Source organism: Antechinus flavipes, chromosome 5 (genome assembly GCF_016432865.1).
Source record: "Antechinus flavipes isolate AdamAnt ecotype Samford, QLD, Australia chromosome 5, AdamAnt_v2, whole genome shotgun sequence".
Classification (NCBI taxonomy): Eukaryota; Metazoa; Chordata; class Mammalia; order Dasyuromorphia; family Dasyuridae; genus Antechinus; species Antechinus flavipes.
Window position 1 is genome coordinate 193883991 of NC_067402.1, and position 19074 is coordinate 193903064.

Genomic DNA, 19074 nt, shown 5'->3' on the forward strand with positions numbered 1-19074 from the left:
GACCAAGACATAATCACAAACAATAATGTGAAAACAGCTATCGAAAACTCCTCAAAGATGATTCAAGGCAGTTCCAACAGACTTGTGATGGAAAATGCTATCCTTATCTAGAGAGAGAACTATGAAGACTGAACATGGATCAAAGCATAGTATTTTCACTTTTTTTGTTGTTGTTGTTTCTTTTTCCTTGTGTTTTTCCTCCCTTTTGAACTGATTTTTGTGTGTGTGTGTGCAGCATGACAAATATGTAATATGTTTAGAAGAATTGCACATGTTTAACCTGTATTGAATTGGTTTCTGTCTGGAGCGAGGGAAGAAAAGGACAAAAATTTATAACACAAGTTTTTGCAAAAGTGAATGTTGAAAACTATCTCTGCATGTATTTAGTAAAATAAAATTGTATTTTAAAAAACAAACTCTCAAAGAAAAATGTTAATTGAATCCAAACCTAATAAGAATCCCTGGAAGTGTTAAAGAAAGAGAAAACTTGGTAAAAAATGCATGAACAATATTGAAGAAAACGATAGCTTAAAAACATGATTAAATTAATGGTAAAAGGAGCACAAAAATCCATAGAAGAGAAGAACTTAAAAAATAGAATTTGTCAAATGGGAAAAGAGATATAGAAGCTCACTGAAGAAAATAATTTCTTAAAAATTTGAATTGGGCAAGTGAAAACTAATCAATCTATGAATCATGAAAAAAACAATAAAACAAATTCAAAAGAAGAAAAAAAAAAAAGAAAATATGCAACATCTTATCCAAAAAACTCCCAAACAAATAACCAAACCAAACAAACAAGTGACCTGGAAAAGTGATCTAGAAGAGATAATTTAAGAATTATTGGCCTATCTAAAAGTCATGATCAAAGAAGGGACCTAGACATCTTATTTCAAAAAATATCCATAAAAAGTCTCATTATCTTAGATCCAGAGACATTTTATCTATCCCCTTACTTCTAGGTGGAGTTACTCCCAAACCACTCTAGCCAAATATGTGTCTACATTTCCTTGGATTCTTGACTTAAATCCTTGAATTTGCACTTGAAGCCCATTCCTCTCTGTTGTGTTCCCTGTGGAAATAGAGAACTGTTCATTACGACCAGCAAAATATCCTTTCTAATACTTGAAAAGAGGGCATACTTTTATTGTCCATCATCATGGCATGGGAAAAGTCATGCAGGAGAAAATGTCAGACTCTGAATCTGCTTCCTTATCTGTAAGATGAGGATAATAAGACCATAATCCCTTTGCCTACTTACAGGATTTTTGTAAGAATCATAAGATAATTCTAATGGTCATCAAAGTACTTTGCAAACTTTACAATTATATAAATGTAAAATTTTAATTATTATTTATAGAAGTCAATTCAGTGAACATGGAATTTACATTCTTTTTTGTCCTTTTAATAGTATTTTATTTTTCCCCCAATTGCATGGCAAAATAGTTTTAAATCTTCATTTTTGCAAGATTTTTAGTTCCACACTTTTCTCCCTTTCCCCTCCTGTCCTTTTTCCCCAAAACAGCAAGCTTATATAGCAAGCAAGATATAGATTATACATGTACAATCATGTTAGACATATTTCCACATTAGTCATGTTGTGAAAGAAGAATCAGAACAAAAGGAAAAAAACAGGAGGAAGATTTTTAAAAAGTGAAAATAGTATGTTTTTAATCTGCATTCAGACTCCTTAGTTCTTTCTCTGTGGGTAGATAATATTTTCTATCATGAGTCTTTTGGAATTGTCTTGGATCGTTTTGTTACTAAGTCTGTTATAGTTCATCATCACATAATATTGCTATTCTTGTGCACAATGCTCTGCTGGTTCTGCTCATTTCATTCAGCATCAGATCAAGTAAATCTTTCCACATTTTTCTGGAATCTGCCTGCTCATCATTTTTTTTTTTTTTTATGAACATTATTGCATTACATTCATAAGCCACAATTTGCTCAGCCATTTCCCAACTGATGGACATTCCCTCAATTTTCAATTCTTTGCTATTACCAAAAAATCTGCTATAAATATTTTTCTACATATAGGTCTTTTCCTCTTTTTCCTGATCTCTTTGGAATAGATATCTGGTAATAGTATTGTCGAATCAAATAGCCATTTGCCCAAAGTTCAAATTGATCTCTAGAATGGCTGGATCAGTTAATAACTTCACCAATAATGCATTAGTAGAACTTACATTCAATTGGGAGAGATAAGTACATTTATAAATATATGCAACATAAATGAAAAAAATATAAAATAGTTAATTATAAGATAATTTGGTAGGATGGATCCTGACTGTTGAGGGAATCTGAAATGTTGTCATGTAGAAGATGTTCTTTGAGTATCCTTAAAGGTTGAGAAAGACTCTATGAAGACGTTTGGAATAATGATCTAAATAATTGTGACAAAGGCACAAAGACAGGAAGAGTATCATTAAGTTTATCTAGATCACATTATAGGGAAGGAGAGTAATATCCAATGAAGTTAGAGAGATAGAATGGATCAGGCTGGACAAGGCTTTAAAAGCTAAATCAAAGAATTTATACCCTATCCTTGAGGCAATAAAAAACCACTAGAGTTGATTGAGTAGAGGAAATTAAATGATTGTGCTTAAGGAAAATTATTTTAGCAGCAATGTGTTGGATTGACTATATTAGGGAGGGAAACTTTTCCTCCCTAATGAATCAGGAAGGTCTATTAACAATCTGTTGCAATAATCTAGATGAGAAATAATGAGGACATAAACTAAGGTGGTAGCTGTGAACAGAGAGAAGGGATCAGATGCAAGAAGTGTTATAAAGGAGAATGAGAAATACAAAATAATGTGAAGGTTATGGACCTGAGAAATTGTAGAGATAATGGTCTCTGACAGAAATATGGAAGTATGGAAAAGGAGAAGGTTTGAATTCACTGATGATTAGTTTAGTATGGGACATGTTGAGTGTAAGATAACATCCAGTTTGAAATATCCCATAAACAATGGCAATGTGAGACTGAAACTCGGGAGAGAGTCTGTGACTAGATATATAGTTCTATGAGTTGTCTATGTAAAGATGATAGTTAAACCTATGTAAACTGATCAAATTTCCAAGAAAATTGTGTAGAAAGGAAGAGGAAAGGCTTAAAACAAAATCTTGGGGAACACTCACCATTGGGGGTTAATAGATGAAAGAGAAAAAAAGTAGTTCAAGATGGAGAGTTTGTTAACTGTGGGTTAGGAATTCCTGTGAGTGCAGTGGAAAGAGTAGGCAGGGTTGGGGTGAATGAGGTAGGACTGAAGAAAATGGAAATGAAAGAATGGAAGTGAGGACTGAGGATTTCCTCCTATATGGCCTATGATATATTGGTATAGAAACAGGGAAAGAAAGGAGAAGCTATACACTGATAAACTGAGGAATCTCAAGTTAATCTTCTGCATATTTATCAAGTTTGGTTATAATTTGTCTATTCAAAAGCTACCTGAGAAATACTTCATTCCATTCAAGTTAACCAGCATTTATTAAAGGTTTACTATGTGTGATACTGAGGATATAAAGACAAATTCTGAACATTCCCTGCCTTTTAGTAGTTAACATCTTACTAAGTACAACCTGTAGAAATAAGTTGTTTTATTTAAGTTCATACCTATGATTTCACTGGTATAAGAAAATCCTTGTGAGGAAACTTTCTCTCTCAATACAAATGGGCAGCTATTCTATAGTTTGTAGTCTCAGAAGTCTGGCTGTGGTCACCTAGAAATTAATTAACTTAGTCAAGGTACCCAGATCTCACCCAAGACAACTTGTTCTAGGAGCTTTCTGATTCCAAATCTGACTCTCCTCCATGTTATCCTTCCTCTCAATTTGTATAGGATATGTACAAATTAAAAACTGTCATTTTAAAGGGGAGTACTAATTTGGGGCATCTATTGCATAGGACTTGGTGCCTAAGTTGTTTAAAGGGACCTAGGAATTCAAAGATGTTAAGGTGAAGAGGAAGACCATTCCAGACATGAGATAAAATCTATTCAAATGCACAAATGTATGACACATATTATTGTGTGCCTGGATATTCAATTCCTTCTACTCATAACTATTTACTTAAGTCCTACTCTTCCATTGTTCATAGTCTCCTCTGCCCCATTCTATTGTGTTATTATTTTAAACCCTGTCTTCCAATTTATATATTTAACAAACTTTCTTTCATCTTTGATTTGTTCATCTCAAACTCTTCAATTTTCTAATGCTTTACCCTTTGATCCAGTAGTGTTTCTACTGATCTTATATCCCAAAGAGGTCTTAAAGGAGGGAAAGGGACCTGTATGTGCCAAAATGTTTGTGGCAGCCCTTTTTGTAGTGGCAAGAAACTGGAAACTGAATGGATGACCATCAATTGGAGAATGGCTAAATAAATTGTGGTATATGAATGCTATGGAATATTATTGTAAGAAACGACCAACAGGATGATTTCAGAGAGACCTGGAGAGACTCACATGAACTGATGATGCTGAGTGAAGTGAGCAGAACCAGGAGATCATTATATACACTAACAAGATTTACGGTGATCAATTCTGATGGACGTGGCTCTTTTCAATATGAGATAATTCAAACCAGTTCCAATTGTTCAATTATGAAGAGAGCCATCTAATCCAAAGAAAGGACAGTAGGAACTGAGTGTGGTTCGCAGTATAGCATTTTCACTCTTTTTGTTGTTTGCTTGCATTTTATTTTGCTTTTCTCTTTTTTAAATCAGTTTGATTGGATTTTTCTTGGGTGCACAATAATTGTATAAATATATATGCATATAATGGATTTAACATATATTTCTACCACGTTTAACATGTATTAGACTACTTGCCATCTAGGGGAGGGCTTGGGAGTAAGGGGGGAATTGGAACACAAGGTTTTGCAAGGGCTAATATTGAAGAATTGTGCTTGTGTATGCTTTGAAAAATTAAAAGCTTTAATTAAAAAAACTTTTTTTTTTTTCTGATACTTGTAGAAAACTTGCTCCCTTGGTAAGGTACTGAATCCTGAGGCATTCTTTTCTGTACTAGATATTCCTTCTCTTCTTCCCCTACTAAATTATATTTTTAAAGTTTATTTTTAATTTCATTAGATATTTCCCAGTTACATATAAATTTTTAAACAATCATTAAAAAAAAATGATTCCAAATTCTCTCTCTCTCTTTCCAGCCTCTCCCGCACCCCACCTTGAGAAGGCAAGCAGTTTGATATCAATAATGTGTTTAACTAAATTATATTAAGGAGAGTAATAGGAATATTTCTTATTTATCATAGTTTTTCACATGACTCCTTTGTTGCCATCACTTTCTAGTCTCTGAGTTCATTCCATCTAATTATAATGCATAGTCCTAATCCTTTGGGCATTCATCTACTGATTTCCAAGTCATTCTCCATCATTTTGCAAGAAGTTCAATAATTGATTCAGTCTTCTGATCCATAACAGTCCCTATCCTGATACTTGACAAATTTACTATATGTAATTATATCTCCTAAAATACCTTGCTCATCAATGTCCTCAGCTCTCATGACCTACACCTTCACTCTACTTCAGCTGCAAAGGGATGGTCACATCCTGTACTTAATCATCAGCCAGAAATATGCTACCTCCATGATTTAATACACTTAAGATATATGTCATAGATTATAACCTACTAGCCTTCCCTTTCTTCCTCTCCTTCCTCCACCTCATACTTTTTTTCCCATTCTCAGAGTGATCTCTAATTCTAATGTCCTTTTTTTTTCTCACTAGATCATCTCTCTCTCTTCCATTTACAGTCTTAATCCTAGAGAATTTATGAGTTCCATTATATCCCTTTCTTTAACCTTGAATCCCTGGACCTTTATCTCATCACCCACACATTTTGCCAAATTTCAACCTGGGAGTGTCCCCATAATCTGTCTTCTTTGCTTTTTTATTTATGTGCTGCTGAGTACTGCTGGAGAAAATCCTCCAATTTTCCCCATTGGGTCTTCTATACATTTATATTGATCAACTTCAACCGGATCTCTGGCTCTTCACTTTTACATAGCAATACTTTTCTTTTTCCCTGAATGACCCTGTCATCATTTCCACACTGGTTGCTCTAAACCTTACTTCTTTTCCTCAAAATCTCATCTTACTCCTTTCTCAGCAGAGTATGTTACTTCCTATTACTGAAAAAAAGAGGGACCATTTAGTACATTTCTTTATCCCTTATTCCACAATTTTTTAAACCATTGTGATACCTTTACTGACAAAAGTATATTCACAGGTGGAGACCACAGCAACCACCCTTTCTGCAAATATTTGTTAGAAAGGATAGAGGCAATATCCTCTATTTGATCAATCCTTGTTTAAGAACATAGAAAGATTCTTTCATTTGACTGCTTTTTGGGGCCAGCTATCTTAGGCCTTTCTGTGGCCTGAAGTTTGGTGTAAAGGGTGATGATACTCAGTTCTTTACATTTTGGAGCAACATCTGAAGCAACCATCATAAAGAGAGGAGACTTGACTTTGTCAAAAACTCTACAAATGGTTACATTGCAAGAGTTCTGTCACAGAGGCAAAGGTATAATTGAGAAAAGCAACTCCCATTGCAACTTGAGGCCAATGAGTTGCTCTTCCTTCTTATTTCTTCCCTTTTCAAGGTGTGTTATTTCTGCTCATCTACTTAGGTCATCAATAACAAAAAAAGGAAAGCCCCTGTTTTATGTCTTCAAAAACTTCCCACATTGTTTCACATCCTATCCTCCTAGGTTTTAGTCTCTGAGGAAGACCTGTTTCTTACCAACACCAATTTCTCTAATTATGCTATTGATCCCATCTCTTAGCTCCTTTGAGGAGCTTTTCTTCCCATCTTCTCCCATCATGGTCTTCCTCTTCCTCTCCTTCCCTCCCTCTTTCTGTCTTTGTAATCAATGTCCCATATGACCAAAAATTATTGAAATATCTCTCTGAAGTTACTACAGTTTTTTAAATTGCTGAATCTGGTGATCTCTTTTTTGTTTTCATTCTCAGCCATCATGTCAGTTTTGACACTTTTTGACCAATCTCCCTTCTTGGTTCTCTTCCCTCAGCTGAGAAAGTTATTTTTGATTTTATCTTACTAATCATTCCTTTTCAATGCCTTTCTTGGATCAGATAATCTTTCACTTCTTATGATGATTCTAGATTTTAAGTTAAAAAAGATCTTAGAGGATGTTGAGTATGATCTTTGTTGAAGAGTAAGTTATCAATCAATCAATCAATATTTATTAGGCACCAACTACATTCTAGGCACTGTGCAAAGTGCTGGTGATTCTAAAAGAGACAAAAGATATGTTCTATCCTCAAGGAGCTTACAATATAATGAGGGAGATTATGTCTGTCCATATGTATCTCTCTAGATGTGGCTCACAGGGAGGTATAAATACACCTCTGAAGAGTCTTCTCTTCCTACCCTTTATTTGAAGGGAAACAGGAGTGAGCAGGATTATGGTGTCAGAGGCTGGTCTTTCTACTGACCTCAGAAAAAGGGTTCCAGACTAGAATTACACTTGTCCATATTTTATAAATATTGTTATTCTAAGAGAAATAGTTTTTAGGTTCAAATTGAGCACCTGATCATTCTCCCTTAATGGAGAATTATCCCAAACTATATATCAAAGTTTTTAGTCTTTTCCCCCTGTTATATGATTAATAGTAAAGAAACCATTTATCCAAGCCAATAATCAAGTCAACAAATAGTTAAGTACCAACTATGCACTATGCTAAGTACTACAGATGGAAATCCATATGCAAGTATACCTCACTTTATTTTGCTTTACAGATATTGCTTGTTTTTTTTTTTTTAAACAAATTAAAGGTTTGTGGCAATCCTGGATCAAGAAAATTTATTGATGCCTTTTCCCAATAGCATTTATTTACATCATGTCTATGTGTCACATTTTGGTAAGTACAAGCGTCACAGCATTTCAAACTTTTTCAATATTATTATGTCTGTTATGATGATCTATGATTAGTGAACTTTAATCTAATTGTAATTATTTTTGGGGTGCCACAAACTGTCCAAACTTAATAAATGCTGTGTTTGTTCTGACTGCTCCACTAACCAGCTGTTCCCTGTCTCTCTCCCTTTCTTCAGGCCTTTCTATCTCTCAGAAACACAACAATATTGAAATTAGGCCAATTAATAGCCCTACTGATGGCTTCTAAAGTGTGTGGGTGAAAAGAAGAGTCAATTGATGTAGCAAATTTCATTGTTGTCTTAAATTTAAGAAATTGCCCAAATCATCAAAGCCTTCAGCAACCATCACCTAGAGTAACCATCAACACAGAGGCAAGTCCTTCCACTAGCAAAAGATTTTCACTGACCAAAGATGCAAATAATGGTTAGTAGCTTTAATAATAAAGCATTTTAATTGAGACAAGTCCTCAAGGAGTTAATAGTCTAGGAGGGCAAGATAGTACAAAAAAAAAAAAAGTAAGCTGAAAAGGAGAGAGCATAGTTCATCAACTCGCCTAGAGTCATTTAGCTAGTAAATTTCTGATGACCTCTGAGTTCCTATCCACCTCTATTTCTAACCTGGGCCTTCTTTTTCAAACTTTATACTTTTTACATTAGTAGCTCCCACAGTTTCAATCACCCTCTTTTTTGTGAGGGGGGAATATTGTTTCCAGTTTAGGGTCTTAAGAAAATGTAATGTCTAATGTTGATTTTATATTGTATTTCAATAAGAACAATGTAGATTTTGTATTGGGGAAGTTAGGTTGTGCAGTGGATAGAGTACTAAGCTTGAAATTAGGAAAATTCATCTTCCTTTCTTCAAATCTGACCTCAGACACTTACTAGCTGTGTGATCCTGAGCAAATCACTTAACCCTACTTGTCTCAGTTTCCTCATCTGCAAAATGAGCTGAGAAAGAAATGGCAAGTCATTCTAGCATCTTAGCCAAGAAAACCCCAAATGGCTCACGAAGAGTTGTTTAGACCTGAAACAAGAACAATAAGATTCTATATCTATGGCTCTTACCAGATATTCCATAAAAGGAATAAGCTTCAGATTGCACATACTGAACTAAAATTGTTGATTGAGGAAAAAGAGGACAAGGAGTAAAGTGGGAGAAAGAAAGATGGAAAGAGGAAAAAAAAAAATGATTGGATACATGTGCATGCTTTTCAATACTTCTTTCAAAGCCAGCCTGCTTTGAGGGAAAATAAAGGTGGCAAGAATGAGCAGCTAGGTATTGTTGGGCTATTATCTTAACTACACCATGTGCCTCTCAGAAATATTTCAACGGTCTGGAAACACTTTTTGCACCAAAAGCACTACATGAAACATTCCAAAGCAACCTGTAACTTCAAGCTAAATATTCAATTAATTTTAAATGTTGATATAAACCTCAGTTTGAATAAATATAAAAATGAAAAATGTGACCACATGTGCCCAAAAGAGTGATAAACCTCTCTCCTAAACTCTGGTTTTACCTAGAAATCTAATGGCTTTCAAATGTAACATTTCTGAAGGTTATCTTACCTCATCTGGCATAAAGAAAATAGAGTAGTTCTGAAAAAAAGCCTTTATGTATTTTAAAATACTCCTTTAAAAACAGTGATCAGTAAAATCCTAAGAAATTCACCCTTACCTTTAAGAATTCTAAAAGTTGCTTGAAAAAACTCAACCACCAGGAACCTAAATTCTGAAATCAAACGTAAAAATTCAAACTTGGTGGTTCTTGGTGGTTCTTAATGGCAATAGGGAATGTGCAGGTATGGGAAGGAGTGGAGTGGTCATTAGAGATTACTTCCTTTGTTGGTTTTGACATCTCACTGATTTTTCATCTTCCATTTCCTTTAACTCTTCTTTATTCTGCTCTTTTCTGCTTATCTGAAGTCTTTTGTATCAGGTTATGTCATAACAACTACGTGATAAATGTAGCATCCATAAAGAATCCTTCACTCAAATATTCAATTTATATAGAATCTTTGGGAGTTGCTTTTGCTCACCAGGATGTACAAAATAAATTTTGCAGTAGAATTTGGAAAAGTTGAGAGTAAGAACTGAGTGGATAGGATAGCACTGCCTATCTAATTGCAACATCACTAGCAGTATTATAGGTCAGTAGGCTGTTCTCTTTAACATCCTTCCTGTCATTTCCTAAGGCAAATTCAAACAGATATTTGTGGTATTTCTAAAGATTAACAGGTACCTATAAATACCTGTGCCCTCTCTGGATCAGCATCTTATGGTAGAGAGGCTTGCACAGCTCAATGAAACTATGCAGGGTTACCCAAGATGGAGAGGTGATAGTGGAGAGTTCTGACAAGAGCTGATCCACTGGAGAATGAAATGCCATACCACTCCAGTATCTTTGCCAAGAAAACCCTATGGTCAGATGTATTATGGTCCATGATGTCACAAGGAGTTGGATATGATTGAACAACAAATCAATACCTATGCTATTCATTTAACAATAGAAAACCTTGGATTCACAGTGTTGGCTGGTGAGATTTTTTCTACTATATCCAGAATACTACAGCAGATTATATTTTTTATGTAACTTAACAGTTGATATCTTTTTTTTAACTGTCAGTTCCCTATTCATTCCTGCTACCGCAGATTCCAAGATTTCTTTGGATCAATGGTCCAGAAGCAGGGATGTGCTAATAAATGTCTAGTGACTATCTCGCTGAAAAAAATAAGAAAGAAATGAAAAGAAAACACTTTTAAGTTTGATCTTCATTATTAGTGTTTTCTCTATCACTGTCTTGATAAATCTAGAAACAGTAAATAAGTACATACCAAGCCTCAATCTATAGTGTTTGCTGATTTCTGAGTTGCAAATACTTCTCTGTAAATTTAACAATGGGCTTTCAAGATCTCACAAACCAGTATGAACTGGCTCTAACACACTACTCAGGAAGGAAGGAGTAATTTTGCCTGTTACAATAGATCCTCTCCAGCTTCAGTGACTTTGACAGGGCCTTCCTGGTAAGTGACCCAACTCTCTTTTCAGCCCCTTGCTCACTGTCCCAAGTTACTTTTTTATTTATATACTTATGTGTGAATCTATTATATCCCTCTAGTGGAATATAAACATTTAAAAAACAGGGACCCTTCTATCTTTGTTCTACCTGGTAGACTTCTACGTGGTAGAAATGTTTGGGTGGTTTGAATTATGGATATAGGGTCCACAAGACTTGAAACTATTTAAAAAAGGAAGGTGGCCAAGTGATGAGAAAGAAGAAAGAATCAATGACACCTCCAAGCTCTCAAACTTGGATCCCTGGGAACATCAATAAGGATAGGGAAATTAAGAGAAGGGACAATGTTTGTGAGGATAGTGGTTAATTCAGTCATCAACTATTTTTTTTTTCCAAAGAGATAAAAATGGTACTCAATATACAGTTACCCATAAAATCGGGGAGGAATAGTTGCTAATCTAATCTAAAAGTTACTAAACAGTCTAAAATAGTTGCTAATCTAAAAAAAATCTTTTTTTAGAAAGATGTTTAAATCTTATAGTACAACAGATAATGCATTTAAATCTTCACTAGTATTATTTAAATGACTTCAAATCAGTTGATAGGATATCACTGGACCAAAACAGGAAGTCCTCTGATAATATGCAAAATAGATAATCTTCATAAGGAAGGATTTTGAAATTGGAAATGATCTTTGAAATCATTATTTCTCTTGTTTAGTCCTCCTATTTGATAGATAAATCAAAAATTAGGCTTAAGTAATTTGTTTAATTAAGGTGAGTAATCCATTTTATTTTTTCAATGATTTTATGAAGAAAGCAAGGAATAAGTTACCACCACTTCTCCTCCACCCCAATTAATTCCAGCTTGCTTCCTAACATTTCCAGGATTATGTAAAAACTCTTTTTAGGCTTTTCACAACCTGACCATTGTGCTCGATGTAATTTGTGCTGGGTTCCATGTAATCTATGATCTAGCCACATTGATCTATTTGCTGTTTCTTATAAAGGTCCTTCCCTTTCCAGAGTAGGCTTCTTTAATGCCTAGTGTATGAGTGTTCGTATGTTATATTTACATATTACATATATATTTACATCCTTATAGACCTTTCTACATGTTGCATACTTTCCACTTTGTTCACTTTGATAATGAGATTGACACATGCATTGCCAGAGTTAATTCAATATTTAGGAGACTTCCAAGGAAAGTGTGAGAGAAGAGAGGTATTAAATTGACTACCAAACTGAAGATCTATAGAGTCATTGTACTGACGGAAGCAAAGAGATATATTTATACAATTTTCAATCATAGATTTGCTAATTCTATAACTCCTAGAAGTAGTTTCCAGAAGGAGGTTCTCAGTTGACCAGATTATTACTCACAAGATTACCAGTCAGAAATGAATCGAGGAGTGATCTTATTCACTATTGTCTCAGCAGGTTGATCTGGCTAAGGAGTGGTCAGAATCAGACAGATTGGGCATGGGGGTTTCCTGAGTTAGAAAGATTTAGGATTACTGGCTTACTGTTAGAACAGAAGCCCCCCAAGGTCAGGGGACCACAAAATTATGTTCCGTCATTTTCTTAAACTAAATTGTCAAGCATTCCATCTCTACTGCAGAGAGCATAGCTCTCTATTGGGCTGGCCATGCCTCATTGTTTGAATGCCAAATGTATACTTGCCAAAAATTGTTTTATGGGGAATTCACATGGGGTAAGCATTCACAAGGTGATCAGGAGAAGCGATACAAGTTCACTCTCAAGGTATTTCTTTTTTTTTTTTTAATATATATATTTTTTAATAATAACTTTATATTGACAGAATCCATGCCAGGGTAATTTTTTACAACATTATCCCTTGCACTCGTTTCTGTTTCGATTTTTCCCCTCCCTCCCTCCACCCCCTCCCCTAGATGGCAAACAGTCCTATATATGTTAGATATGTTGCAGTATATCCTAGATACAATATATGTTTGCAGAACCGAACAGTTCTCTTGTTGCACAGGGAAAATTGGATTCAGAAGATAAAAATAACCCAGGAAGAAAAACAAAAATGCAAATAGTTCACTTTCGTTTCCCTGTGTTCTTTCTTTGGATGTAGCTGCTTCTATCCATCATTTATCAATTGAAACTCAGGTCTCTTTGTCAGAGAAATCCACTCCCATCAGAATACATCCTCATACAATATCGTTGTCAAAGTGTATAATGATCTCCTGGTTCTGCTCATTTCACTTAGCATCAGTTCATGTAAGTTTCTCCAAGCCTCTCTGTATTCATCCTGCTGGTCATTTCTTACAGAACAAGATATTTCTCAAGAACTTCAGAATTGATTGTATGACATGGAAGTCACTGGCACAGAACGACCCAGCATGATGTGCCCTCATCAGAGGTGCCGTGTTCTATGAATGAAGTAGAATTGAATTAGCCCAATGAAAACAAGAGATGTACAGAATTAGGAAGCTATCCCAAATGTTCGTATGGATTATTTGTATCTAACCTGTGGCAAAGCATTCCAAGCTCCTATTGGTCTGATCAGCCCACAGTCGGATACACTGTAATTCCACTCTAACATAGTGATATAATTTTGGTTCTTAAGTACAAAGGACAAGCAGCCCTCTACGTATCCTTTCTCTAGAGAGGCTTTGATTCCTGTGAGTAGGAGAACAGGATATTAGGATATTGGGGGCCATAAAACTGGTCACTTTGCTCTCCTCTGAGAGATAGAACCAGGCTAGAATCATGTCTATCTCTTTCCTTCTCCTAAATATTGCCAGTTAAAAAGAAATACTTTTTATATCCAAGCTGCACCTCTATTGCCATTTGTTGCTAGGGAAAGAGTGCCCCATTCTAGATATCTAAGGCTTGATTCCCTTCTTACCAAATGGCAATTCCATAAAGACCATGTGTAGCAAAGAACAAATAAGGCCATTTATCTGAGTTTGATTAAAGAAATTAGAGAAGGTATACAAATGAGAATAAACTAGGCAATTACAGATTCACAATTTGTGAATTCATAATTTATGAATTTCTTTCTTCTCTACTCTTGACGTTTTCAATAAATTTTCCTTCAAGTATCTTTCCTCGAAGAGAATCTGTGTCTCCATTTTTGAAGCTGGTAGCTTCAAGAGAAAAATCTTTCTTTTCTTAACTGACTGTTAAAAGTCCATCTTCTGCAAGTAACCTTTTCCTGAGGCAGCTAGGTGGGATAGTAGACAGAACACTGGATATGGAATTCATCTTCAATTCAAATTTAGCCTCAGGTACTTATATCTGTGTGATTGATAGTGGGCAAGTCACTTAACCTTGTTTGCTTCAGTTTCTTTATCTGTAAAAATGAGCTGGAGAAGGAAATGGCAAATCACTTTAGTATCTTTGTCAAATCACCTCAAAATAGGGTCACAAAGAGTTGGTTATGATTGAACAATTCAGCCTAGTGTTTTCCCTCTCAAGCTAGCTTCTATCCTATCCTGTCCTATCCCATCCTATTCTATTCTTTCTCTTGATTAATCTATCTATCTATCTTGTTCTTGTACCTACTTGAATATTTATGTTTTCTCCCCTTTAAAATATGAGTCCCTTGGGACTACAGACTCTGTTATTGACTTTGTATCCCTAGTACAAACCTACACCAAGTAAATACTTAATTCATACTTGTTAACCAACTGATTGAGGTTACAGATGGTGAAATTGTGAGACAAAAAGAAGTTGAGTTCAAAATCACACAGGAAAGCAAAGGTAAAGTTGAAAGAGCCTATTTAAGTAAAGAAATCCACATGTGTCTTTTGGATATCTCAGAGGACTTGTTTATTTCCATTTGTGAGGAAACTGCTACTCAAGGGAAAAAGTGTCATTCATTATGACTTTGACTCAGCACATAGTCCCTGAAATATTTATAGAGAAGGTCTTTCTTTCTCTGATGGACAGATTTAATGATCTATGATTTGTAGGATGGATTTCTTCTCAAAGGCACATTGTATTTTTATTCAATCTAATGGATGTTGGTGCGTGTAATTTTGGCAAATCAAAAACCTCCCAAATAACTTTTTTTTTCTTAAAATTGTGTTTTAAAATTGTTAGTCCAATCTTTTTTTGTCATTTATGCTGCCCCAGCAAAAAGCATTTAGATATGGGAGAGGGCACACTTATGGTTTGCAATTTACTTTTGTATAGTTCTTTTTGAGTTTACAAAGTGTCTATCACAGTCCTATGTGATGTACATAGATGCTGCAAATATTATCAGCCCCTTTTTACAGATGAAAAATCTGAGTTCTAGATGGTAAGTGACTTTGCCCAAAGTCACATAGGTAATTAATTATAGAAATGGGACAAATAGCTACCTCTACCTGAAAGCATAACATACTGGAATGAATGCTAGACTTGTAGTCAGAAGACATGTTCAAATTTCAGCTCTGATATTCATTAGTTGTGAATAAGAAACAAAATAGTAGATCAGTGGAATAGATTAGATATATATTGCATTATAGTAAATGACAAAAATAATCTAATATACGATAAATCCAAAGATCTAAGCTTTTGGAACAAAAACCTCATTATTTGACCAAAACTGCTGGGAAAACTGGAAAACAATGAGGCAACAAGAATCAGTCAAACAAACAAAAAAATAGAAGAAAATGTAAAAATACCTTGTGGAAAAATAATTGACCTGGAAAATAGATTCAGAAGAGACAATCTAAGAATTTTTGGATTACCTGAAAACCATGATGAAAAAAAGATCCTTGACAACATTATTCAAGAAATCATTAAGGAAAGCTTCCCTATTATCCTAGAATAGAGGATAAAATAGCCATTGAAACAGTCTCACCCTATAAGGGAATAAGAAGGGAAAGGGGAAAGGAAAGGAGGCTAACAAGGAAGAGGGCACAAGTAGAAAGGAAAGGGGATAAGAAAAGGAGGTATTGGTCAGAAGCAAAACACTAATGAGGAGGGAAAGAGGGAAAGAAAAGAAAAATTATAGCTTGGGAAAAGAGGATGGTGGGAAATACATAGTCACCTTAACTGTGAATATTAATGGGATGAACTTTCCCATAAAATGGAAGTGGATAGCAGACTGGAATAAAAGCCAGAATCCTACAATACATTGTTTACAAGAAACACATTTGAAGCAGGGCGATACTTATAGAGTAAAGGTAAAAGGCTGGAGCAGAATCTATTATCCTGACTTAACAAAAAGCAGGGATAGTGATCCTGATCTCAGATCAAGCAAAAACCAAAATCGATCTAATTAAAAGAATTAAAGAAGGAAACTCCATCTTGCCAAAAGGTACCATAGATCATGAAATAATATCAATAATAATGTTAATAATAATATCAATACTAAATACATATGCACCAAATGGTGTAGCATCCAAATTCCTAGAGAAGTTAAGAGAGTTACAAGAAGATATAGACAGCAAAATTAAACTAGTGGGGGATCTCAACTTCCCTCTATCATATAAATATATCAAATAAATTAAATTGAATCACAAAATAAACAAGAAAGAAGTTAAGGAGGTAAATGGAATTTTAGAAAAAAATTTGAATGGGGATAGAAGAGAATATACTTTTTTCTCAGTGGTACATGGAACCTACACAAAAATTATCCACATATTAGGGCTTCAAAATCAAATGCATAAAGGCAGAAATAGTAAATGCATCCTTTTCAGATGATGATGCAATAAAAATTACATGTAATAAAGGGCTTGAGGAAAATTGACCAAAAATTAATTGGAAACTAAATAATTCAATCCTAAAGAATGAGTGGGTAAAACAACAAATTGATAAACTGATAAAATTGATGAAACAACAATTGATAATTTCATCTAAGAGAATGACAATAATGAGACAACATACCAGAATTTATAGGATGCAGCCAAAACAATTCTTAGGGGAAATTTTATATCTCTACATGCTTATTTGAATAAAATAGAGAAGAAGATGAATGAATTGGGCATGCAATTTAAAAAGCTAGGGAAAAAAAAAACAAATTAAAACCCCTCAATTAAATACCAAATTTGAAATTCTGCAAATAAAAGAAGAGATAAATAAAATTGAAAATAAGAAAACTATTGAATTAATAAATGAAACTAAGAGTTGGTTTTATGAAAAACAACAACAACATAGATAAACCTTTAATTAATTAGATTAGAAAAAGGAAAAAAGAAAATCAAATTGTTAGTAGTCTCAAAAATAAAAAGGGAGGACTTTCCACTAATGAAGAGGAAATTAGAGCAAAAAAAAAAAAGTTAGAAGAGGAAATTTTACCCAATGCCAATAAATTTGCTAATCTAAATGAAATGGAGAAATATCTACAAATATGTAGATTGCTCAGATTAACAGAAGAGGAAATAAATTATTTAAAGAGTCCTATTTTAGAAAAAGAAATAGAACAACCTATAAATCAACTCCCTAAGAAAAAATCTCTAGGGCCAGATGAATTTATATGTGAATTCTACCAAGCATTCAAAGAACAGTTATCAAAAAGATATAGAGAGTTGACTCAAATTTATAAGAATACAGGCCATTCTCCAATTGATAAATGGTCAGAGGATATGAACAGACAATTTTCAGATGAAGAAATTAAAGCCATTTCTAGTCATATGAAAATGTGCTCTAAATCACTATTGATTAGAGAAATGCAAATTAAGACAACTCTGAGGTACTATTTCACATCTCTATCACAAGATAACAGGAAAAGATAATGATGAATGCTGGAGAGGATGTGGAAAAACTGAAACACTAATGCATTATTGGTAGAGTTGTGAAAGGATCCAACCATTCTGGTGAGCAGAAACTATGCCCAAAGAGCTATCAAGCTGTGCATACCTTTTAATCCAACAGTATCTCTACTGAGTCTGTATCTCAAAAAAATCATAAAGGAGGAAAAAGACCCACACATGTGCAAAAATGTTTGTAGCAGTCCTTTCTCCAGTGGCAAACAACTGGAAATTGAATGGATGCCCATTAGTTGGAGAAGGGCTGAATAAGTGATGATATATGAAAATTATGGAATATTATTGTTCTAAAAGAAATGATCAGCAGGATGATTTCAGAAAGGGCTGGTGAGACTTACATGAACTTATGCTAAGTGAAGTAAGTAGAATCAAAATAACATTGTATACATCATCAAGATTAGGTGATGATCAACTGTGATGGAATTGGCTCTTTTCAACAATGAGGTGATTCAGGCTAATTCCAATAGAATTATGATGGAGAAAGCCATCTGCATCCAGACTATGGGGATTCAATGTGAAAATATTTTTACCTTTTTGTTGTTGCTGTTTGCTTTCTTTTTTTTTTTCCTCTCATATTTCCCCCTTTTTTATCTGATTTTTCTTGTGCAGAAAGATAAATGTAGAAATACATTCACAGAATTGTAAATGTTTAATCTATATTAGATTACTTGTCTAAGGGTGGAGGGAGGTGTAGAGTGAGGGAAAAAAACATAGAACACAAGGTTTTGCAAGGATGAATGTTGAAAAATATCTTTGTGTGTATTTTGAAAAATAAAAAACCATTATATAAAAAAGAAAATACATAAAAGGACTCATAACGCATATGGAAATATATAGAAATATAAAACACATCAAATAGCCTCTTTGAACTATTTTAATTTTCCATGTAAGTTAAAGCACTTTTGAGGGTATTTTTATCTGTGAACAGATAGTTCACATTTACCTTAGACCCTCTCTGAGAAACTTATAATTATCACAGAATGTTAAGAAAGTGCAGATCTCCTGGCCCTATACCTCGTGGTTTAATTATTCTGCCTGCAAAGTGATTCTGTTGAACATCCTTTTGAAACTGCTAGATGGTATAGTAGATAAAGCATTAGATTTGGAGTGAGGAAGTTCTGAATTGAGATCCTGTCTCAAATGCTTACTGTGACCCCAGGCAATTTTTTTCTTTTTTATTTTATTGTCTTTTTTTATTATAGCTTTTTATTTATAAGTTATATGCATGGGTAATTTTACAGCATTGACAATTGCCAAACCTTTTGTTGCAATTTTCCCCCTCCTTCCCCTCTATCCCCACCCCCAGATGGCAGGTTGACCAATACATGTTAAATATGTTAATGTATAAATTAAATACAATATAAAGTATACATGTCCTAACAGTTATTTTGCTGTACAAAAA